This window comes from Anser anser, assembly GCF_964211835.1.
Source record: "Anser anser genome assembly, chromosome: 3".
NCBI lineage: Eukaryota > Metazoa > Chordata > Aves > Anseriformes > Anatidae > Anser > Anser anser.
The window spans coordinates 119,477,096-119,502,391 of record NC_139722.1 but is presented as its reverse complement, the minus strand read 5'-3'; the positions used below and the strand labels follow the sequence as shown (position 1 = coordinate 119,502,391).

At 39.2% G+C, this 25,296-nt stretch overlaps 1 protein-coding gene across 5 annotated transcripts in view; it reads right to left on the bottom strand.

The window, feature by feature from the left end:
- LOC310896546 (uncharacterized protein) overlaps nt 1–25,296 on the bottom strand; it is a 282,713-nt gene that overhangs the window by 108,711 nt on the left and 148,706 nt on the right. For 2 of the 5 annotated variants that reach the window (XR_014581583.1, XR_014581585.1), the window contains exon 3: nt 12,315–12,394. The exons of the other annotated variants lie outside the window; for them this stretch is intronic. The gene's annotated coding sequence lies outside the window, so the exon portion shown is untranslated. The remainder of the gene's footprint in view (nt 1–12,314; nt 12,395–25,296) is intronic. 5 annotated transcript variants of the gene reach the window in all.

Sequence of the window (25,296 nt, the reverse complement as noted above, 5' to 3'; positions counted from 1 at the left end):
ACACCAAACCTGAGTAGATTGAAAAATTAAGGGGAAAGGGGAGGAGGGAGGAGATTCACTTTTAACTCACCCACTTTGCAAGCTGAGCTTTTTAAGAGTTGCCCACCCATAAAACAAGACATATGATTGTTATACTTGGAGCCTGACTGTCAAAAACACAGTCAATATGTTATGCGGTATTGGGCTGCTTCTACTTTGTATGATAACACTGTTATGCTAAGTCATTTTAAAATGCACTTTGATATACTATACACATGAGCTAATGCACATATGTATTTATGCATTGCATGCTTTGGAATGAGAAGGACAGGAGGCAGTGTGGGAAAAACAGGCTGAAGGAAAAAAAAAAAAGGAAAAGAAAAGGGGACTCTGCAATTCCCATAACTCAACATAGCATATTGTTCAGTTAACGCATAGGCCAGTGCCTCTCAGGCCCCATCACTGGTTGACAGAATTAGATTCTGATTCATGCTCTGTAACTCGCTCCAATGCCAGCCAGGGACGAGATCGTTCCATGGGAATGTTTCAGCTGGTCCCCTCCTTATCAGCTCCGAAACAGCTGCCAGACTTTAAGGTCACTTGATAGAGAATTTAATTCTCAAGATTGGACATTAATTTCTAAATTCTCTCTTATCCATGCACTGTGATTTCAGACTGTATTCAATGCAGCCCAGCACGGGGCAAGCCTTTCCCATCCACACCCCTCCTTCCTGTCTGCAAACTTCCTTCCTATAGATTTACCCAGACATCTTTGAGCTAAATTAACTCCCTATACTTCTTTGACCAAGCACTAGCAGATGGGAAACCTGATTTTGACCTCACACTGGCTACCAAGCAGAGGTATTTTAGAAGTTATTCTGCACATATAAAAACTGAGTTTATTCATCTGCCCTTGCCACAGCATAAAAGGCCATTTATTTTCACACTGCACCTAACCACTGTAGTAGTTCTTTAGATTAATTACTACCCACCCAATCAGTTTGTTGTCAGGCAGAACTCACTAATGGCTGTAAAATGGCTTGAATTCCCTGGACACATGGTGCAATTTTTGAACAAATAGTACCTTGGTTTATAATCCTCTGCTCTTTCATATTCATGTCTTTTTAAATTACTCTTTAATATGGTCAAGAGCACTGCAGAATAAATACATGAAAATAATCAACCAATAATTGAAACTTCTGGCAAGTACAAGCGGAATTAAGTTACACTGGAAAATTTTAAGTATTAGAGTTTAATATGACCAGATCTCCTGGTTTGCTTAGGACAGTTCCAGGTTCCACAATTGTTTCCTGGATGGATGTAGACTGTGCATGTAGTAAACTCTGTGTGCTAGAGAGATCCAGAATCCTCTCCTTCCCTCGATAAATTGGTCTAATATTAAGTTATGAGTCTAAAAGGGGCTCTTGTCCAGGGGGTAGGTAACAGCATGAGTATTTCTCTGCTTTCCAAACTGCCTAGTCACAGGCAGTCCAACTGATTAGGTTAAGCAGACAGAACAAATTAATTTATTCATAATCTTCAATCCTAAAACCAAAAGGAAAGCTTTGTTCCAAATCATTTAAACCAAAACCAAACGCGACACAGTGGTTCATGTAAACACACAGTTACAGGAACCCAGACTGGACCAGTGATCTATCTGGCAGGATCACGTCATGACCAAACACAAGCACTTCAGAGGAAGGTGCAAGATATTCCAGAGGAGACAAGCACTGAAAAAATGTTGAGATGGAGCCATTCCTACTTATGCTGTCCCAAAAAACATTTGGCTTGTGCCCTGACTTTGTACACACATGATTTTCTTTTATCCCTGCTTTTGTAATAGTGAACACTGATTAGTCTCAGAAATGGAATCCTACTAAATTTAGGGCCTCCAAAATGTATAGCAGGAACCACAAGTTTATTATGCACTGTATCAAAGTAGCTTTTCTTCAGCTTGCTGCATTTCACAGCACTGTTGCCTCCCTCCTGCCTCCTCCATCCCCTGCAACCTCTTACTCCACATAAGAGAACGTCAATAGCTGTTCCTTCTTTTGTCATTTCAACATGAATAATGAAAAACAGACAACAACAGGCAAACAAAACTAACTGAGAGAGAAAACAGGATCAAGGTCAATGTGAAAAATAGCCATTTTGTGCAATTTTATCTTGCAGTTACTGAGTTTGATGATAAATTCCTGACCGTGGTTATAAGGAGTATCCTGAAAAGTTTATAACAAACTTAGGCGAAAAGACCTATGCATGCCCAAGAGTTGAAAGACCTCAAATAATTATTTCGACAGAAATGACTGTTGTGAAGAAATAAAGACCTGCAAGTCAGATGACGCTAATTTGTTCAGGCCTCCCCTCCTACAGGCTGTCGTACAAGGTTAAACACTCTGCACAAGCCAGCTTTCCAGAGTTTATGGTCACAGTTCCAAAGAGCAAATGTTGATCCTACTGTCCATATGTTTGACAGCTCAAAAATTTCCAATGGAGAGAGAATCTACCTATTGATACCCTCACTGACCTTTTCAATTTTTTCCCCATTTTGTAGACTATTTTTCTTACCTCCCAGCCCCAGATGCTAATGAAGATTTCTTTGCCTGGTTTCATTTGGTTTCTATCAGGAAAGCCTACGGAATTGATTAGACGATCAATATCAAAGCATATTCTTGTTTTATTGGAGAAGATTGATGTATTTAAAGTGCAAATTACGTTTTCAAACAAGGGTTATTGCACTTAGGAAGAATGACTTACATCTGTATCTTACAATGTTTCCATTCCCCTAAGAAAGTTTTGCACTTTAATTATTTGCTTACTGTTACTTCTGTACTACCAACGGGCTACGCCCTTAAGCCCATTTTAACAATTTGGTGCTATTAACAGCAACAGAACTAAATACGCTTAGGAAAGGTTGTGTCACAAATCATCATCTTGTTTTAGAAGCTCACTCCCTCAGGCCATCACTCTTTTTTTTTTTTTTCCTCTCTTTTCATTTAGGAAGACATGGAAAGATTGTATTCTTATTTTAAATTATTTGATTCACTTGGTTATTTGAAACTTAGAGGCAAGTAACAAAATAGAAGTTAACCAGCTCTCAAAGACTTCTTTTAAAAGTAAGACAGAAAAATATGACTACAATTTAGAAAAATAACGATTTTGTCTTTGTTCCTAACTTTCAGTTGGTTACTACCACAGACCTCATTCCCATTTATATTCTACATCACTGGCAAAACAAAGGGAAAATAAAATAAGCACAAACTACAATTGCATTCACATTAAGGAACCCCAAGGAGCCAAATTCCACTCAGACAAATAGAGCAAAGCCAATTCCTCCTGTAAGGACATGGGCATTTGGTCTGTGCAGGAGTTGATAGGGATATGTTTCACAGTAATGTGTACCAGCTACTTTGGCAATGTCACAAAGAGTCTGAAAGCATCAAAAGAATAGTCACAGGAGAGGATGTGAGAACAGCTGCTGATAGACTAGTATACCTGAAGAGCTGAAGCAAAACTGGGAAACAATTTATCCCAAAGCTTACTCTACAATTCCTTGAATCTTTATCATTTTATGATGTCTTCTCTGTTCTTCCAATACATTACTGGCCTGTGTCACCTCTGCATAGCTGAAGATTCCATTAAGTCATAGGTGGAAACTCTGGGCCAGAATCTGATCTTGGCAGACATAGTAGGCATCCTTGGTTGCAGAATAATCAAACTTCATTTTTACGTTAATCTAGTCCAATGGGGTAGATTTGATGGGTCAGTTTTTTATCTAGAAAAGTCTGTTTTGTCAGACTTTTTCCATTTCCTTGTCTTCAACATCTGCAGGGCCAGCGCAGCCTGCTATTCCTCTCCCAGAGCTTGACAACAAGGACTTTCCTTCAGACTCTCACTTTGATTCTCTCTACCATGCAGTTACAGTAAGCTTGTACTACGAGTTTGGTAACAGTAGTACACAATAGCCATAGATTTAGTATTTCTGCCTAACACAAACCACAGAAATATTTTGTGTCTATGATGCAGGGGGCCACAGTGGTATAGATCTCTCAAATCTGTATTTGTTCCCAGGACCTGGTGCTGTAAAAATGCAAAGAGTTTTTCTTTCCACAAATAGATGTTGCAGGCATATTTGCTTAAACCCTTGAGGTTGATAATCAGTTCTAGTTCTTCCCAGCCCAGCAACTGCTTGGGAACTGCCAAATATTGGAAATGGAGAGAGTCCATGAACCAGCTCACAAAGATCATATGTGCTGCTATGACGAGACGTGAGTATTGAATCTCCCATAGAGAGATGTCTGCTACTGATCTTTCTCAATTAACAACTGCGTAGCATGGGGGAATTAGGGCCTAAAAAACTTGGCACACCATTGTTGGGAAAACCCTAGTATTTGCTTTAATTTGCCGCTTACAGAACTGTAAAAAGCTTGCTGAGAACTGGAGGAAGATGAGTATATGTAGGTAGGAGGGTTAGGCCAGCTATACTAGAAAAAAAATTATACAGTGTGTGTATACAACTAAGAGAAGAGATATTAGGGGAATGACACTTATTTCCCAAGACAAGACAATGGGTGAATTGCATTTAAAAGGGTGGACCTCAGACAATTCAATTTTCAATTACTCTGCAGAGTTTAGCTGAGAAAGAACTTCCCAGAGAAAGCCTGACAGAAAGGGGATTTCTAATCTTATGTCCTTCAAGAAGCAGCTTTTCAGGCCAACAAACAAACATGGCAGCTAGCCATCATGGGTGAAGCCAAGGAACGCATGGCCTTTTTTTTTTTTTTTTCTTTTAAAAAAAAGTGTTGTCAAGTGTCATGACAAAAATCCATGAGAAAATGTCTCTCAGTTCCCAAGAAGCCTGAAGCGGGGGGAAACCTTTTTAATACTAAAGACATCCAGACCCCCAAAACCACCCTAGGACACTAGGGGTCCAAGCAAAGAAAAAAGTCTTCCCAGGAAATCCAAAAAAGGCATCATATCTTTTGAAATGGGGAGGGGAGAAAATAAGTCTTATTCCTTTCTCTTTCTTAAATTAATGTGTAATCCCACAACATGTATTTAAGTGATTTATACTTAGGTTGTGGAATTCCACCTGTGATGAACAGCTTAATAAAGTTCATAGCTGTCCCCGAAGAAAGGGCCATGGGAAGACAAAAGGGAAGACAAAAGTTGCTGCCAGACGTCCTCATTCGTAGTGTCACCCTCCAACCCTGACCAATCTCGTGGCTGAGCTGAAACAGGCAAAATATCTCTAACCAAGAGACAATTGCTAAGACAATCACTTCATGTTTGTGCCACCTCTCCCAGCAGTTCTGTTTAGTGATATCCTAAGCAAAGGCCAGGCCCTAGTTTTGCCCAAGACTGACAAACATAGAAAAATAAAAAATAAAAAAGCAGAGAGCCACAACCTGCAATTAGATTACTTTGCCAGGAGGAAGCAGGAAGTTACCCCACTCAGTCTCTCAGTCTTTTTAAGCAGTGCCAAATTTTCCTATGTTGACTGCACAGAGAAAGAGAATGAGTTAGGTTCATTTTGCTTTAAAACTTCTGGATAAAGCACAAAAAGTCATGCTAAAACAGACTGTGTGGTGGCCAGGCTTTTAGAGAATAGTGGTGTCTACCAGGAAGAAATCTCAACTGAAATGGAGCATTTGATCCAAATGGTTTATTGCATTTTGGATGGGTCAGGAAAGATTGCACAAAAGCTAACATTGCCCAAGTTTCCTCAGAAATGTGCACATCCTTCCAGGGAGAAAAAGTGTTTTCCATTTTTCTGGAAACCATTTGCATTTTGTCTTGTCTACTAAATTTCATAGGAAACATGGAGCCTTTTGAAGTGGAAAACACTGTTCTATTAGTTTCTGATAATATATTTTGTTTTAATTTTCAAATAAAATTTAAGCAAAATCAATTGTAAGTGGCACATTCATATTGTAAGAAGGACTTACACATGTACTCAACTAAAACCTGGGAATCTACAACATACTGCAAATAAATGTCTATTGTCATTCAGGATAGATTACCAAGCCATGAAATTACAGAAAAACAGTACAAAACTAAGGACTTAGACCTCCGGTATGCTCAACTGTTTCTGTTAAGAGCCCGCCCCAGCTCAGGACAAAACTGCAGACTTCTAAGGGATTGGGAATTCACACCCATGCACCTACAAGTCATATGATCTGAATGTCTTGATTGTCATGCTTGATAATCACCTATCACACTTGATAATATTGTCACAAGATGGTAGATAGTGTTTTCTGCTCTGTTTCTGAGTCCTAGGTATCCAAAATCAAGTGGCATTTAGTAAGAGAAGACAATATTGGAGATGGTCACATTGGGCTACATCTTTTGATGCACGTTCTCTCCTGTTTCCTCAGCTGATTCACCCAAAGAAACCATGAGAAAATCAGTTGTGTTAACCGTCAGCTGGAAGACACTCATGAGTGGATTATTGCCTGGCTGCTTCCGTTTTCCTCCTAATATGCTTTGTTGTGCAGCTAGAGGAACTGAATGCCTCGTCCTATGCCGGAAATGGCTGAATGTCAAACAGTGGCTGATAAAATACAGACAACGTTCACAGCCAAACTCTGTCCCTGTTTTTGTGGATGTAGTTTCCACTTCACTCAATATAAGCTTCATACATTCATAGGCAGAAGGTGGTTCTTCTGTCTGGTGAAGGAGTGCAGTATTTCAGTTCACAATCTGAAGGAACAGCAAACGTGAACATCTGTGCAATCAGAGCTCATCTCTGTACACGTCATGGAAAATGCCATACTCAGACCCGATCAGAATGCACTGTCTATGGGCTTGGCAGTTCCCAGTAATCCAAAAACCTCTCAGTAATTTACATGTTGGCATTATGCCTCCAAAATACAAGCCCACCAAAAATAATCTGACATAATATTGTAGACGCCAATCTCCTGAGGACTTTTGGCAAAAATATATCCACAGCTGGATCCTAATTACTTAACAAAGAATTGCATCTCTGATTTTTTAACCATATGTCAACTGCTGTGTTACCTCTCTCAGTTCAGAATTATTTTTATCATGACAAAGTGGATGTCAATTGCTCCCAGTCACCCTTCATTCTTACCTCACTATTGCAATTTCTGTTGAAGCTCAGAACTTTCTTATTTTCAGTCTTTGTCCTGATTTTTTTTAACACCTTATTACATACAGTAAATTGTAACAATGAATAATTAAAAAATTATATTAACATGAAGACACTTCTTCAATTTATGCTTTTTGATAGAGATGTGTTCAAGAGCAGCTGCTCTCAAACTGTTGGTACATTTCAAAACTAGAGTGGATTTTCCTTTAAATACGTATTTCCTAATTCTTATGCTCCATATGGAAGCCACTAGGTGAAATGCTATGGCCTGTAGGTCTGGCACCATGACCATAATGGTCCTTTCTGACCTCAAAATCTACCCAAATGCTTTGACTTACAGTGCATAAAAAGCTTTTCTTTTTTCCCCACATCATTTTTATGGCATTAGTGAGCAGAATGTAAAGCAGGTCCAGCATGTCATGGATTTTGAAACTGCTGTATTTGCATGTAAGAAACAGATGGAGAGTTACGTTGCCAAGAGCTTACCCACATTTAAAGAAATTAATGTGAAGAACAATATAAAACCCCTCCAATTTTCTTTTAAGGATTGACAAGTTTTATAAGGTATTTTCTGACTAGTGACAGAAAGAAGATTTTTTGGCCATTCATGCAGTAAGGAAATCTTCCCCAAAAGACCATCCTGAAATGTTTTCCATCCATGAGGTATGTGAAAAAAATATAAAAACGATTATTTATCACATATAGGAGATGACATTCTTTGTTGATACTGTATCATCCAAATGCTATTTCAGGTATTTGGTACACACTCAGTATACATTTAAGTTATCTATTTCAGAAACCTATTCTGTTGTCTTATTTCCTAAGGCTCCTCTTCGTGTCTGCTGTTTCTACTTGCTTTATCTGCTTCTCCTGTACAGGACACGATCTTCTACACACGGACCATCTCTTTGTTGTCTGCAGTTGTGCATTGCTGAGCCAAACCATATGCCATTTCATGGTGGGGAACAACCACAAAAGCCAAGAATTTTTGCTTGCAGTTAATGCTATGGCTCCCTACTTACATTATGCCAGGACAGAGTGTCATGGTTTACTGATCTTCTTGCAGACAGACCCTTAGCACCAAGCTGACAGATCTGGGAGCATTCAAATCTCTCCTGTTGAATTGTATTTCTACAGGCACATTCACAGGCTACATTTCACAAGGCACTGAGGGTGACTCTACAGCAGCAAAATTTTAGGACCTGAACCTGTGCTTGTCAAAGATGATTTCTTTTCATCATACAGGGAAGCTGGACTGTGCTAGGGGGCATAAAACAAAGTTCAGTCAAAAAAAGTGCTGTAAACTTCAGTAACTTCCTAATTAACTCTCACTCTAAGTTAACCAGACTGCCTCTTCCTAATAATTCTATTTGTTGTGAAGAGGTCAGACACTGCAAACACTTAAGGAATTTGTCGGGGAAAAAAATCTGGAAGTGTATTAAACATTTTCCAATATGGACTCTACAGAAATACGGTATAGAAAACAGTAATACAGGATTACAAGAAGTGAGATAAAAGACCAGATGAATTTCTTTAGATCAGCTGTAATCACTATTAATGCCTTCCTAGTACCACGTAAAATATGTACAAAGTGTCTCCTTCAACATCAAGATGGAACATGAACTAGCCTGGATAGAAGGTCTGATCTAATAAAACAAATGAAAGAGTGTCACGAAGCACTAAGATTTGAAGGAAACGATGCATCATTTAGAATATTTAAGTGGAGCAATCCAGATGACTTCAGCCTTAGGGCCAAAAGAATCTGAACCAAAATCACACCCATATAAGTATTCAAGCTCATGCAGTAGATCTCCATCCAAGAAACAGGATCAAATATTCTCTATTATTTTTCTGTCTGGCTTTAGAAACACTTTCTGGAAATGTCAAACCAATGCATTTTACACTTGAGATAAGAAAACAATCAGAAAACATGCAGCACAAAATGTTTCAGGACTCTATTTAGCCTCCTTAAGTATAATAAAACATTATTTAAAGGCTTGACCCGAACTTACCGTAAAGTAATATGTTGTTGAGGCAGTCAGTCAAGCAAACAAGTCAGCTATTATATTATTCTTGCAATAGAAGCAGTTGTATCATGCAAATGCCACGTTGGAGGGGTGTGACAAGCCAACCCTTCTTACACAAATTCTACTATATCCACTGTTTCTACATTACACCTAGTCACAATTTATAAATATACAATATTCATATTATCAATGCTAGTCTGAGGCATCCCTCATTCCTAAAGCTAATGTAGATATCGATATAAAGATATGAGCTGAGGTTTTGCCCATTCAGTGATCTATTCTGTGTCACCTAGAGTTAAAGAGACTTCTCTGAGAGAAACTAACCCTGAAGATGGAAGCACTGTAGCTCCAAGGGGAGGAACCTGAAGACACTTAAAGAGCTTTGAGCTGGTCCTTTTGTTACATGCATAAGAATATCAAACATCATGAAGAAAAACAAGTATGACTTCATAGACTCGTCTATTTATTGTTGCAGGACACAAAGGTACACAAACCAATTCATACACTGACCTGTTTCATACATCTACCCTATTGCTTATTCTCAACTCAAAGTTTTAACCTTCTATTTAAGGAAGGAATGATGTAGAGTTGCCACAAAGATTACAATGGCCACAGATGGCAAACGATGATAACAGTGGTACAGAGACTGCCATTAGCATGAAACATTTTGACAGTCTCGGTATATATAAAGCTGCATCCCACTACTTGCAACCATAGGCTCCTGGCCCAAGGGGCAGAATTTGATAAGTGGGGTAGGATCAAATGCAGCATTCACCAGCATATAGAACTATGTAACAACAAGTAGGGGCCCAGAGCGCTATGCAGTGATGACAGAAACAGAATAATTGAGTCCTTCTCAAACACTGAAAGAAACTCCTAGAAAGTTTCTGCCTTCTGCAAGGAAGTAAGCTGAGAGGAAAGTAAATACATGAAGTGAAATTCCAAATGGAATATGTGAGTATTTTGCAGGTGCTACTTCTACCTAACATGCTCAGCCTAGAAAGGGTTCAAGGAAAGACCCTCTGGATTAAGACGTACAAAAGCATTTGTAAATGTTTAGTTATCCCACACTAGCAAAAAAAAAAAAAAAGCTAGAAAAAAAATTGTTAACAAAGTCTCTTCGAGAGGTAATCCAGCTTTCTTGATGTTAAAGAGAAAAAGCTGCTAAATATTTCAAACATCTCTTGGATTTTAGTTAACTTGCAAAGGAAAAAGAAAGTTAGGGTTAATTCTCACAGCTTCTGAATGAGGAGCATAATAAAGGAAATGTGATGAATTTAGCAGGCTGGAGTTGCTGCATCCTTCACTCTAGACATCAAACAGCTCTGCCATGTTGCGTCAAGCAAAAGAAACAGGAAGGGAAAGATCACACAGCTTGAGTTCCTTGGCTCCAATAAGGCCAAAGCACTGCTTCTGAAGAGGATGGAAATCCTATATTCTTCCTGTGGGGCAGGAAGTACCTGTAAACATCGCAGAAATATTCTGCTTTATCATACTGTAAACAAGAATACATCATATCCACTGCTTCAGACCATGTAGGGGAAAGAAATGGGCAACCTTGGATTCAGCCTAGGAGAGGAGATGGTAAGGGAACTGAGTCATAGCTTTAAAAAAAATAAAAATAAAATTAAAAAGTACTTTTGGGAAGGGACAGGAACTGAGGTTTTTAGCGGGGGCAATTCCGAAGGAAGGAAGGACACCTACTACCTATTCCAATAATACTTTGCAGTTATGTAACTGCAGTGGCGTCTGTCCAAGGATCTGAAAATACTGTAGGGGTTCCAGTCAACCAGATTGCAAATTCCAGTGTGATAATAAAGCACGGTTCCTCATTTTTTACAAATGCGCCACTTAAAGCACAGAAAGCCAAGTGTTTGGGTCCAGCCAAACCCCCTAGCCTGGAGCCAGTTTTACACTTCCTCCTTGAGGCCAATGCTCATTAGCTACAGACCTCCCGTCAATGCGAGGTCATTCCCAAACAAGAATCAGCTGCTGAGCAGTAGAGTGTGTACAGTTGACATGCATAGCCATGCCTACCCCAATGGACATCGTAGGCCAAACGTATAGTCCATATTCATTTCTGTAACAAGATTTCTCATGAGGGAATATACAACATACATGTTTACCCTGAAGCTTCTGTTCAGAAACTCGTGTGCAAGAGCCAAATGTTTAGATCTGTTTGTTGTCCTTTACTGAAGGAAGATCCTGGGAAGCAGTCTAACTCATCATAATTCTTCTTTTCTCAGTCCTACTGTTATTCTAGGATTAAATGTAATTTATTATAGTCTTATGTAAGTATTATATTTTAGGCAGACTGTACCTCTCAAAGCTGGCCACCTATCTGTATGAGAGACACTCAGTGAATCCAAAGCCTACCACCGACTATGTAAAAGCAAATGACAGGAAAGTGGAAGAATTGAGGGCAACTTTCCAAATGTCTATAGTTCTCTGGCTGAACTCCGTACCCTTAACACAGAGCATTCAGTATAATACCTGTTCCCAAAATGGCCTTGGGAAACTCATTTAATCGTCTTCAACTTCCGCTTGTGTAAGACAAAAAATATTCCTGTTTTGTGACGAGCAGGATAGGATTTAATGAGTGACTGAACAGCATGCCTGTAAGTTACTGTCAAGTGGTATTTCACCATCTGCACTTTAATATAAAAAAGATACCCTACGCACGGTCACATTTCTGCTCTTTTATGCTACATAGAGCCCACTGCCAAAAAAAACCCACACCTTCGTGTACTTGTTAAAAATACTTCCTATATAATCTCATTTGGTTTTAATTTAATTTATTTGGACTGAAATATAAGCTAAGGATATCTCCAACACTAAAGAGAAGCATGCTAAATATAAAAGTCAAAGATCTCGACAACACTGATGAATGACAACACTGAACCCTAGCACTGAGTCGTGGGGATGCAAGGAAAGAAGGAAGGAAGGTAGACAAGTTTGGTGCCAGTGCTATTTTGGGGACAATAACCTAAAGGCAATCAGGGTATGAACTTCTGATCACACAAGTCTCAAGCATAACCTGTATAACATTATACCTGTAGCACTATACTACAAAAAAGCCCAAAGCACAACAACCTCAATGTATATGTATGATCTCGATGCAGATTTTCAGTCTTTTGGTGTATAAGGAATCTGACTATTAACATAAATTATCAAAGTCTGTATCTTTAGAAACTCACCTGTCCAAATAGATACCTGTCAGAGCAGCTTTCAGGTTAAACTTCAGCTAACAGACTTTTGTAAAAACACCACCGCTCTTCTACAGAAAAAGAGAGAGGAAAGAATAAACGTTGATGCCAGGAGCCTAAGAGAGGTGTTTCCTTTATTGAATGGTGTTCTGTGGAAGGAGGAAATGCAGTGCTATTATTACGCCAATAATGAAATATCTCTACAGCTTTGTGGAAAAGGCGTGGAAAAGGAGTAGTGTAATGCATGAAAAACGTTCATGGAAATCCTCAGTAAAATTAAAGCCAGAGCAATATGTTTGAAATGTTCTACCAATAAGCCATATGAAGCCTGCAGACATTTCAGGTGTATATTCAGTGGAGACATCAAAAATTTGAAGGGGCTCCAAGTTAAGAGTAAATTACAAGCATCTTCAGACAGATTAAGAAGAAAAGCCAAAATAAGTGAAGCTATATCTTCGCTGCAGAATAATCTGAAGTAATATCTCCTGGAGGTGTGCAGCCCTGTGCACAAACATACCCAGCTGATTACTGTTTTTTGATGGGGGCTGTTTTCTACTTACCTTCCTCCCTAGAATATCAGACAGCACATCTCTTTGCTCTTGCAGAGCAACAGGATGGTCTGGTCTTAGGTGTTTTGTCCCCAGTGACAGAGGGAAGACTAGCCCTTCTTTATATAGCCACAGTGGTTGGGCTAGAGGAAGGCAATGGAGCACTACAACATAAATGCTTTATCTTGCACCACTGCCACAGAGTGGAGGGAGACCCAGGGACAGCAGAACCCAGTTTAAAAGCCCCTCCTGCCCCCAGATACACCAGCAGCTAGTACCAGGACTGATCTTGGTTGTGCATGAGAATGCTGAGGAAAAATGCTCAAAAAAAAAAAAAAACAACAAAAAAAACCAGATCTAACTACACTGAATTCAAAAGCAAATGCTGCAAATCTAGCTTATTTCAACCACCACTCACATACCATAACCCACATTATACCAAGTGTATGGATGAGACAATGAACTACAGTCCTTAGAAAAGAAAACCAAGCTCATATTTAATGAGAGACACATGACATGTTAATGGATAACTTCAGATTAATTGAAACCATTACTAACAAGAAACTAGGAGTTTAGAAGGTAATATCATAGAAATGGTTTAGGACTAGTTGTGCTGATTAGGCAAAGACCTTAAGTAATGTTGTGTATATTGAATATTCTGTTCTTTGGATAAGTTGTTTGATAGACACTTCAGAAAATTTAGCTGAGCTCCGCAGACAGAAAATCAGCATGGAGACTGTGCCACTACAGATCTGCCATGGTTCAGAATACATGGAAATAATGTTCTGTTTGTAATCTGCTGCACAAGAAGAAGCTGAAACACATAGCCCAAAGTAAGAAAACAGTTAAAGGTACCAATTTCTTTTCATGTTTTTATACATCTGAGGTAGCAATCTGTATCAAATGGTCTGTAAAATTTAGTGGGAGGAGATTCTTTCCAACAGAATTAGCTACATAAGCAGATGAAGTCCCATACTACAAGGAAAAGAAAAAAATCCCATCTTTCAAAGTTTAGTTTTTAATTACATATTTCGTTGACTATATAATAAGAGAATCTTACAAGAGAGGAATAGTGTTCCTATTTATATCCATATGTTCCTTATAACTTAGCTCTGTTAGACAAATCATCTACCATGTCTATTTTGTCAGACAAATCAACACATATGCCTGCCCATACACATGCAGCGATGTAGTATCCCAAAGTTTCCTACCAAGTCTCTGGATGCCTATACCCAGACCTATAGGGAGACATGTGAAGAGCCCTATCATCACATACAGCTAATGCAGATCATGAGTAAAAGAGAAGTTTGGGTCTGTGGGTGTGCTTAAAACGGACAGCTTGCCTACCTGCTTTAGTACTGTGTCTGCTGAGAAAAGCTGCAATCTGACCAAAATATACTAAAAATGAGATCCACTTATAAACCAGTCCAACCAAAAGGACTGAGCAAAAAAATCCACCTTGAGAATCCCATTTGCAGTATATACGTTACTTTACGTTCTTTAGAGGAGATGCAGATTTCCAGGTAGTACTAGACTTGCCACCAAAATGTTACGTTTTTAAGCCAACTGTTGGATTTACCACCATTGTTATATGGGATGTACTTCATGCAAAGTTCTCAGAAAGAAGCACAGGACCTTCCTGTACACCATTTTGTGGGTACGCCACATCTCTCGTATCACAGCAAGTGTTAATAAAAACCTGACCTAGTTGCAGAGGTCTGAAACAGAAATGATCAAGAGAAATGTTCAGGTCCTTCTACCTCTATTCATCATCAAGGAAAAAGGGATGAAAAATCAAAAGGGAGGGAGAGGGATTTGTCTCTCTGTCAATGCCTTTTGGCAGCTCTATAAAGTTGGGATGCCCAGACACCATACAACTGCTCTTTAATTACTCAGCATGCTATCCAGCCCAAACTGCCTTTGCGGGTGTCTGGGGAGTAGCAGTATTCGCAATTGTTACTAGGCTGCTTGGAAACTCGTTCTAAACTCAGAAAACTGGGTTTTCAACAAGCTTTTTTTTTTTTTTCTTTCCCTTTTTCATGTGTTGCAGAAGGAGTCCGATTTCCTCCCAGAGAAATTATTAATCTTTTGTTTGAAACTTTTTGCTATTGTTAGGTTTCTGGTTTTGCTTAGAGTGGCTTTCTCCAAACTTTTGGGGATTTTGGCACTTCTCACCTGAAAATGCATTTAGTTGCTGCAAACTGAAGAAATAGTTTTGATTTTTTTTTCCAATTAAAATTGTTCTTTTAATTTGATATTTTACCTTCTAACAGAGAAATCAAAATATTTCTGAGCAGATCAGCCATAATGCAGTGGTCTTTTACAGATGTCTAGTACAACTGGAAGCCTGCCTGCCCTACCAAAAAAAAAATAATCTAGTTACAATTCAAAGCTAAGCTACACTGAAGAAACTTGTGCTCCAATCTGTAAGTAGCCACATATATTTATAAATAGCTTTACATGTGAAATGACACACGTGCATACATCAGCACAGATTGGTGCTGAACTCCAGGGTATGGCTCCTCCTGGAAACAGGCACATGCTGACTTTGTCTGCGTGGCCAGAACTGATGCCTGTGCAGACCCTGGGTAGTTCAACTGCATCATTCAATAATGCTGTTTAAACAGCTGGGCTATGAAAAGGTCTTCTTGAGTTGGGAGGAGAGAAACTAGCTTTCCTCTAAACCTGCAGCAGCTCTTTCATTGACACTTTCCTTAGTCTACATAAGACAGCAGATCTATACCCATGCAAGAATTGATTGCACTTTTTCTACACTGTTTCCTGGATCCTCTCAGCATGACTGGGTGCAGAACAGATGAAGAAGCCTAGAAAAACCCTTCAGCAGTCGTCTCTATACAGCAGTGGTGATGTAGGCTTCAGCACCTCCAAACAAAGCCCCACTGAAACCAATGGGATTGCTCATGGGAATAACGGCTCCATGGAAGGAGTGCTGTGTTATAACCCACAACCCATTGGGCAGCCAGCAGGTAAATACAAAGATTTCAACCGAATTAGCAAAGGCAGATTCCAGCTTCTCTAGCAACAATCGCACTTCCTGGATTAATGAAAAATCCTAAAGCCTTGGCAAAAACACATGTACCATTACTGATAATAACATAACAAGAGGAAAATTAGTATTAACTGACTCACCTTAGATTCATGTGCTAATTCATACTGATTAAATTGAACTGCTTACAGAAAGGTTACGAATGGTGTCAGCTTTATAGCATTACAGGCAGAGCATATCTCCTGTATGTTTTTTATTCCAAATGCCTTTACGGTGATTTAAGACGTTGGATCTACAGCTCAGTTTTCCCCCCCATGTTAAATCCAAGACAACACTGATATTGCTATGTATTCATTTGTTCCCGTGGGATCCTAATACCTGATCTCTTTGGGTATTCCTCTTTGCAGTCCAAAACCACAAAAATATTTTGGCAGCTGAAATGAATGACTGTGCTTTTAAGTTAGCAAGGTACTTCAGCACAAGCCCACCTTTAAGCGCATAAATACCCAGTGAATTCCATCAAGTTGCTCGTTGCTTGAAACAAAGAAACTGCTAAACCAAGACTTGTACGGTTTTGTGTAACATTTTAAACATACACAAACACATTCAGTATCTACTTAATTAGCCTTTTTTCAGGACTTGTGCAAAGCTGATCTGAAGCTCTGCCTAGTCAACTCTCTAAGCTTGTATAGCCATTTCCACTAATTCTTTAATTTATACCAGCAAGCAGTGGCATACACAACTGTTAAATCCACACGTATATTGTCCATTTTCCATAGCACATACAACCTGCAAAACTAACAGTTTAGCCCAGACTGTTAAAGATTAGTGCAGAAAATAAATCCAGCATACTTTAGGCTGTACCCTGAAGTCTACTCTAGTGTCTCCAACTTTGATTCAGAGCAGACAAATTGCCAAACAGAGCTGTCACCTGTCACCTCATCCAGTGAGAAGGCGAGGAAGGACTTTGGAAGTGAAGGCAATCATGACAAAGCTGTCTGTAAGGTATTTAGAGCATTCCCTCATTATTTTCATTAAAAATGAGGCTATAAAACATGACACTATTTAAACAAAGCCTGTAAATATGGATTCCATGCTTTGGAGATGTAAAGGATGTCCGTGGAAATGAAAGCGTTGTCATTTATGCCATTTGTTTTTTCAGTGGAGATAAAGACAACTAGTGAAGTAATTATTGTGAGAGTTTTAAAGAAAAACTATGTGGTGTTTTCTTTTAAGCTAAAGACTAGTATTGAGTAAAGAATGGCTATGTTCTGTATGTGTAGTATCAAAATTATACCAAAAACCTGGTTTGTAAGAAGTCTAGCATTGCTAAAGTCATTCAATACTGTATCCATATGTATTTCTAGGAATTTTTTTCTGTAGTCAGTCCAAATTCCAAGCATTAAGAAGGAAAAGTTTCTAAGAAGTTGAAGGACCTGGGGGAAATCTCACATTTAATTTACACACTACGCTCTGTTTGGTAAATAGCAGCTATTGTTTGGAGTAGAATGCAGTCACCATTCATTATATTTTGACTCTGCATTCTTCATTGGGAATTCAGGAAGTGGTTCAGACTAAAATATTCCCTTATGTTATCTGACCTGTAAAAACTTGGCTATGGGCCAGGTCCTGCAGTATTCCAACAGACAACACTCCCATTGACTGCAGGATCGGGCCTTAAAGTTGACTGCCCTACGGCAGTGTGCTGCTGGCTCCAGGCAGGGCCAACCATTCGGTGCATGGGAGGGTTTCACAGGGTGGTGGTGTGCATGACAAACTGAAAATCCAGCCGTTTGATCTGGATCATTACTCCTCTGAAGAAAGGAACGGCGGGCATTTTCTGAGCACAGCTTGTACAAAGCAATACCTTAGAGACACAAAACAGGCACTCTAAAATCTCATGATTATTTTGTATTTTATTGTTCCTTCCTGTTGTTTCTTTTGATATATAAAGGCATGAAGTTGAAAAAGTGACCAGTAGCTTCTCAATGCACCTCTTGACAAGGTGTGCTCAGAATAAGATTCTCCAAGTTACAAGTTCATTTCACTCTTGTTGATCTGAGGTAGCAACAGGTATCCATGTACCCCGTAGGTCTCGGATTCAGCTTCTTAGAGATTTAAGCCCTAAAGTAGGTTGAAAATCAATACAACCTCCCAGATGTAAGGAGATAGATCTGCTTAAGGTTTCACTTCATTTCACCCTTAATACTTCATTTTAAAATCATGTTAAATTTAAGGGAACTTAGTTTAAATCTCACCAAGACAGGAAATGCTTAGTTTGGCACATGTGGTAAGATTACTCAGCATTAGCTCACTGGTTACATTTCCACAGGCATTAAGACACTTATTTTAGACTTCATATTTTTGGATAGTAAGTTAATGCATGAAGGTTTCTTCACCACTATTCTACACAATGGATCTCCAGTTTCTGTGTAGCCTTTCTTTGACAACATCACTTGCTAGGGTCAGGAAAGACCTTTGCCTCTCTTCCAGGACGAGGTCTGCCCTCAGACCATGTCTCCAAGCACATTCCCTTCCCTGGAAAATGGAGCTCCCTTCTTTGGTATCAACAGCAGGTTTGGCAAGAGGCAGGTTAGGTTTTGGTTTTCTTATATTAAGTTTTGAATGATCTTGTGGAATTCTGTAAATATTTTATTACGTATTTTATAGGTGGAGCATTTTATATCTAGCAGTCTTTTTAGAAGCGTAGCCATTTAGTTGGGTTTCTCTTGCCCCACGGTTCAGCTGTAACTGCTTCCATCTGTCTAAACCTATGTGCAGTTCACTAATTGTCGACCCCTTAGTTAGGCCTTGCATTTTCTATAGGTTTATTGTTAATCATTAGATTCAGGAAAAATAAACTTCTTTGACATTACCAATAAGAGTTTCCAAGAATGGAGAGAAAAAATCCTTATACTTTAATTGCTCTTAGCATTTTAAAAAACATTCCTTCAGCAATTTAGTAGGAAATGCTTATTGATAGGACCGCTTAAATGAAATGTATATCAAAAGAACCCTAGAAAATTGGATTAAATTATCACTACTGTAAATAATTATTTAAAGGAAGATTAAGTTTTCAGCAAAATACTGTTGAAAATACTATTTGAAAATACTCTTCATTAGACGACTTTCACTCTGTCTGTGAAAAGTGAAAAATTATATGCCTGCAAGTTCCATTCATATTTATCTCAGTATGTTTCTCACGGTCATGCATTCACAAAATAAACCATATCCTTTCAGTAACAAACTAATTTCTATCATCCTCTGATGACCTCTCTTCCATGATTTTTCAAAAGTCTGATTCTCCACCATTGTAAAAGCTTCAGAGCAGAGTCAGGAAAACTAGCTTACGGATCTTATAGAGTGTGGCAGCAACTACAAAAGCTTCACACAACTTATAAAGTAAATTCATTTGAAACATTTCAACCAATAGGATAAATTATTTTTTTTCTCTTTTCTTTCTCAGCAAAACTGCAGCTGACAGGATGATATCAGCCGTTGAAATTCATGTTTTGTTTTTTTTTTTGTTTCGTTTGTTTGTTTATTTATTTATTTTTTTAATCTGCTTTAGTTTAGTGAGAGATTCCATCAACAAATCAAAATTCTGCCAAGGTTGAATTGTTTTGACTTCACGGCCCCTCAATTATGGTCTGCTTTTAGCACGAATACAAAGCATTAAATATAATAAAAGAAGAAAACGTGGTCCAGGTATGTATTCCACCAGTGTAGAAATGGGAAAAGTCTTGCACCTACAAAGTGGGGAATGGCACAGGGGACTAATGGTACAACGAACTACCGGAAGAGAGTGCAAGAAACAAGCTGGAAAATAACAGACTTCAAAAGAAAATAAAACAAAGGTTGAACTTGAAAATGGAAGAAGTGACAAATGTCTACACTTTTTCCATCGGTTAATAGACAAGCAGTATTATAGTGTGAGAGTAACTGAATTCATGCATAAAACCCAAATGAAGCAAATGGCTCTTCTTTTTTCATAAGTAATGAAGACAGAACTAACCCAGAGAAGGATTTGAGAAGTACTGCTGAGCCTGAGATTGTGTACGGTAAGACTGTGCTCAAAGTAAACCTCTGGAGACAAGACGAAATATCAGGGTTTTTATTTTGGATTTTCTTCCCCTCTCTCACCTGGTTTATATTTTACACAGCAGTTGCATAAAGAATCAAGCTGTGCAGAAATATATGAATGTTATCCTTATCAGTTAATGTATAGGTGTTATTCCGTACTCGCAGAAAGAAGCCACTGCAAAACTCACCTTGACCTAGATCCTTCTAACTAGCCCTCTACATGGTGAAATCAGAGGTATTAAACCACCATAGATTTGTACAGTGAGAAAAATACAGTCACATGGTTTTCATGTGTACAGACAATTTTATATACAAATAAACATGCACTCACACTCAAAGCTCAAAATAACAGAAAGCTTACTGCTTCTAAAAGAAGTGCCTTTCACTCCTCTGTTTTGCAATTTCAATTAACAATTTGCAGTTGTAATTGGAAGTCTTATTTCTAAAAGAACTAAAGGAAAGTTCAGTGTAACTCTAAATAGATGTTTGATGCCTAGCTGATGGCTAATTTAAAATTTTTCATCTATACTGAGAAACTTTTTTCGCATAAAATGCATCTCCAGACTCATTAGAGACCTGGGAACAGAATAAAAGAACTGTGACAGGTACAGCTGAGTACTTAACTGTAAATTCATCCCTTCTTCATGGGAATTATGATCATTATGTTTGCAAATGTATTCCTTTTTCAATGGAAAAAAAAATCTGTTCTCGTGAGAGAAAAATTCTGCTTCTATGAGATAATTACAGTTCTGGCCTTTCTCTTTTATGGAATTCCCTTTAAAAGCTGCTGATTATACCATGAAGAACAGCAGCTGGTGAGTATCTTATTTGATTAACAATTCAAGCAAAATTTGCATAAAAACTTAGCATACAAGATCACCATCTCCAGAGAAGGATGGAACCCTGGCTGCTGTGCGTCTCGGTAGCGCAATTGATTTCACAAACTCCTGCTCCGACATGCCTGTGTACTATATAGGGCCCAAATTCCCAAACCGATTTAATGGACATTACTACTAAATTCTGTCTGCAAACAAAATAACTACACAGATCAATTTACATATTTTAATTACCTGAATTCAGTTTTTTGTTTGTTTTAAAACATTTTTAGTAGGCAGTTTTCCTATGCTTGCTATAGAAATTCACCACTAATATTTGAAAGAGGAAAAATAATGCAAAAACTAGAGAGTAAACCCTGGATTTTACCACGACTTTATTTGTTGTAAGATACATAAGAGGGTTTAATTTTATTATTATTATTAGAACAACCTGAAGTTCTGACATTATAGTAGAGAGACTGTCAAAGCTACGAGGAGATATATACTAATCCAAAGAAAAGAAGTGGAAGATAAAATAACGTAGCCTTTGGTTTCTGCATAAAAGTGATTCAAGTAATTGATTCTAACATCAAACCAGAGTAAGGCAAACAACCCATCTTGGGTCAGCTCGGCTCCCCTGACTGCTTCACCCCAAAGTAGTGTTATTTACCCTAAAGCAGTTTTTCTACCTATAGAAAAGTGAAAAATGCAGTATTGGGCTTACATGGGGAGACGTGCCAACAGTGGATTCAATTCAAATCAACAGAGCCATGAAGGATCAGGCCCTCAAGCTGTCTCTTCTCAAAGACACTATGTGCTCAAATCATATCTGAAACATTACCTTTAACACATTTTATCCATATTTTTTCCTCTTTACTGTATCAGCTTTCATGTATCTTGCCACATTACCTCCACAGGTTTATTACAGGCTCTGGCAGCTTTACCAATTCTGCACTTCAGCTTTACCCTCTGCACTTGCAATTGGGATCAATTTGCCAGGGCCTGTAGAACAAAGAGTCCTTTTAAAGGCTTTGTGTTAGGGCCGTTGTCACTGAATCACCAGCTACAGGCTTGATCTTAGTCCTCTGAACTGCAGCGAGAGCAGGATTGGGCCCCAAATGAGATAGTGTCTCTGACTTCTGAATCAGACTGCACTGTTAAAGCTCCCAGTGCTAAAATACAGCCCATTTCTTTGTGCACGAGCCTCAGGACTTCTCAATAGTGTCAGTCAAGAAAATTCCAATAATGCCAGAGGGATCTTTACTCGCCTCAAGTAGAAGGGAATCCATGGGAATGTTGAGTAGCTCTCTCTCTTGTTCCCTGTAATTATTTTTTTTAATGCTAGAAGCATAATTGAAGGGAAAAAGCAGATGACATCAGCTACCAAGAAGGAAAATATCAAGAAGAAATGACACACACTGGAACAGAGAGATACTTCACTGCGTCAGGCACTAAGCTGGGATCAGAAGACAGCACTTGCTTCCAAGGATGAACGTAGGTTTCTCATATGACCTTATGCAAATCCTATCTGTCCAGTAACTTTTCCCTACTTCATAGGAAGTCTCTACGATAAAACTGAATACTGTCTCAGAGGCATTCACAGACTACAGCAATGAAGGCTGTGTAAATATCTAGTTTCAAAGCAAAAACAATGCAAGACAAAAAACATAGTCAATGACAAATGAATAGTCAGGAATAATTATTCCTTTAGAAATAAAAGAGCACATATACTGCTTTGCCTGGAGATGCAAGGCTCACCTGCACGCTGCTTTGAAAGCTCCTCTCTGCAGGAAACTGCACTTAAGTTATCACAAACATATTTCTATGTTGTCAAAAGAAATCTCCATTTTCCTTTATTCTGAGGGGATGCATTAAAACCAAACGCAACCTCGTTTTAAGTGAATTAGGAAAAGTGAGTCATGTGGGACCATGTGCACCTACTGTGGGGATTTCCCTACTCTGTTAAAGACACCTGACAGCCTTAATTTAAATATAAACCCAAAAATAAATTATAGTCTCCCTTCCTTTTCCCCCAACCCACAAAGGCTAGATGAAGAGAATAAAACAAAGTGCTTCCCATCACATGTGGTTCATGTAGAGACCTGAAGCACCCAACTGCAGCCACCATGCAAGGACACAGACCCCTCCCTGGCCACACGCTCAGTGGGTTCACCGCCACCAGCCCCAAATTTGGTGGCTGAGGAAACTTTTGTTGCCCTCCTGGGGACTGGAGTTGAATCCTGCCTTCACATGGGACACGGCAAATCAGTAGTGCTCTATGCATCACATGGGGATGATCGGCTGCAGCTCAGCATGGCTCTCCGAGGAAAAGCTGAAAAGTCAGTAGTTCTGGCACAAGAGCAACCCTAAAGACAAGGGAAATGCTGGTCTGCGACCCAGAGTTTTCTGTTCTTCGTTTATAGATGTTCTTCCTTTGTTTCAGACATGAGACTGTAAGAAAGCAGGGCCCCCAAGAGTGCATTTTACATGACTTCCTTCAGCTCAGAGCAACTTCCCATAAAATATTTTTGAATGAATAAACCATCTTGCTCTGTACATTAAAATTCCTCCACCTAAGGTAAACGAGACTGTGACAATTAACCAAAGCCACAGAGACCCTAATAAACCATTACAGAAAGGATTTAGAATTTCTTATTTCAAGGATTTAGAAGAGGCAACGGTACCTTTTCTGGTGGGCACCCTGAGAAAGAAACTTTAAAAGGGCCACAAAATGCAATCTAATTGGATGTTAAATTTGATTATTCAAAAATTCCTAACATGAAAAGAGAAAGGAAAGGAACACGGAATATGCACATAGACTCTGTAGGTAAGGACATGCCAATTTGGTAGAATTTCTTGGTCTGGAGGTGCTCAGACTTCAGCAGAGTCTTAGCACCAAGGTACAAAATGGGAGGAGAGCAGAATCAGGCCCTGTACACACATACACGACAAAAATATTTCCTCCTTATTTTTCTGATCAAAGACTTACTTCCAGCAAATATTACGCCAGCCGTTATAGCGGGCGAATTCCCTAATGTAACACAGTAGGATGGTGCTGATGCCCAGACTGCCAATCAGGAGGGGCCACACAGGATGGGGCAAGAAGGCTGTTGCCCTTTTCCATCCCTTCCCCTCATGGCAGTCCTGCTGGGTAGCCAGTGCTCTCCTCCCACGCTCCCCAGGTTCCTCCCAGACTCAGGAACAATCTGGCCCCTCATAGCCAGAGTCAGGTCATCAGAAGAGCTCAGCTGCATCTCAAGATCTGAAGCAAGGGCCAAACTGGGAGAGCAGCACTCAGCAGCTCCCAAGGGGACCTTATTGGAAAGGCACCATGATATTTCATGTCTGTTTTATCCAAAAACCTGGCCAGTTTGTTATCAGCACACTGGAAACCTAGTCTCCACTAGCCCACATATGCAGGGAATGCTTGCTGCTGTCCCAGGCATTAGCTACAGCGGAAGACTTTAATAATGTACCATGAAAGGCAGTAAGAAACTGAAGATATGGCTAAGCACCCCCTGACTAGTTAGATCTTTAAGATGTTCTTCACAGTTATTTTCCAAGACAACTGTTCTGCAAGGTCAAGATTTTGTTATTTGAATCCTATGCATTGTTAGGAAGTCATAATTTTAGAATTCCAAAGATAAAAGGTAGGATTTTGCTGAGGGGGAGGGTAAGGTGGATACAAATACCATGGCTCCAAAATTCCCAGGCATAAATCGTGTAATTTAAATCTCCTAAATCTGTGAGTGAAGCCACACTTTATGTTTACAGCTGTTGTTCAGAGTGGAGAAATCTTTTGGCCCGTGGATAGAACGGCATCTTATATCTTCAGTCGTGCCTAAAATTTATTATTCATGGACCGTAGCTCTTTCTCTTACGAGTACTTGGCTGGGAAGCTCTGCATTTCATGCATCAATCCCACCCGGATTAACAAAGAAAACACTTAGCATCAAGAAAAAAGTCAATCTATTTACATATGGAATGATGAAAAGGAAACTCTCCAAATTAATGTGTCAGTTAAGTCATTTGGCCACTGTGATATTCCTTCATCATCCTTGTTTGTGTAAAAAAAAAGAAAAAAAATCAGAAGAATTTATCTGAATCATGAAGAAAACCTGGGGGAAATAACAACATATCCTATGACTTTGTGCTTTGTGCTTTCTTCCCCACCTTTTTTGGTCTGTAAAGAACAGCTGTTCATTGTCTAAAATAGAAACTCCTTTTCCAGTCTTTTTCACATCAAAAGGAAGCCGTCTTATCCGTCCAGTCTTCTAACCTTAGAGAGGCATTAACTCATTTCCGAAAGGCAGCCTTTACGTGTTGCAGCTCTGCTTGCCCTGGCATCTAGGGGCCAGAACGACATTTTCATGTGATTTCCCACCTTTTGGCAGCATCACAGTTGCCTGTAGCTCCCCTTTTCCCTCTAAGTGGGGAATGAACCACCCACTGAATGAACATCCACTTGCTGCCTTCTCTCAGGTCTGACTACACCAGAGCTGCTGATGTACGGGGCAGTT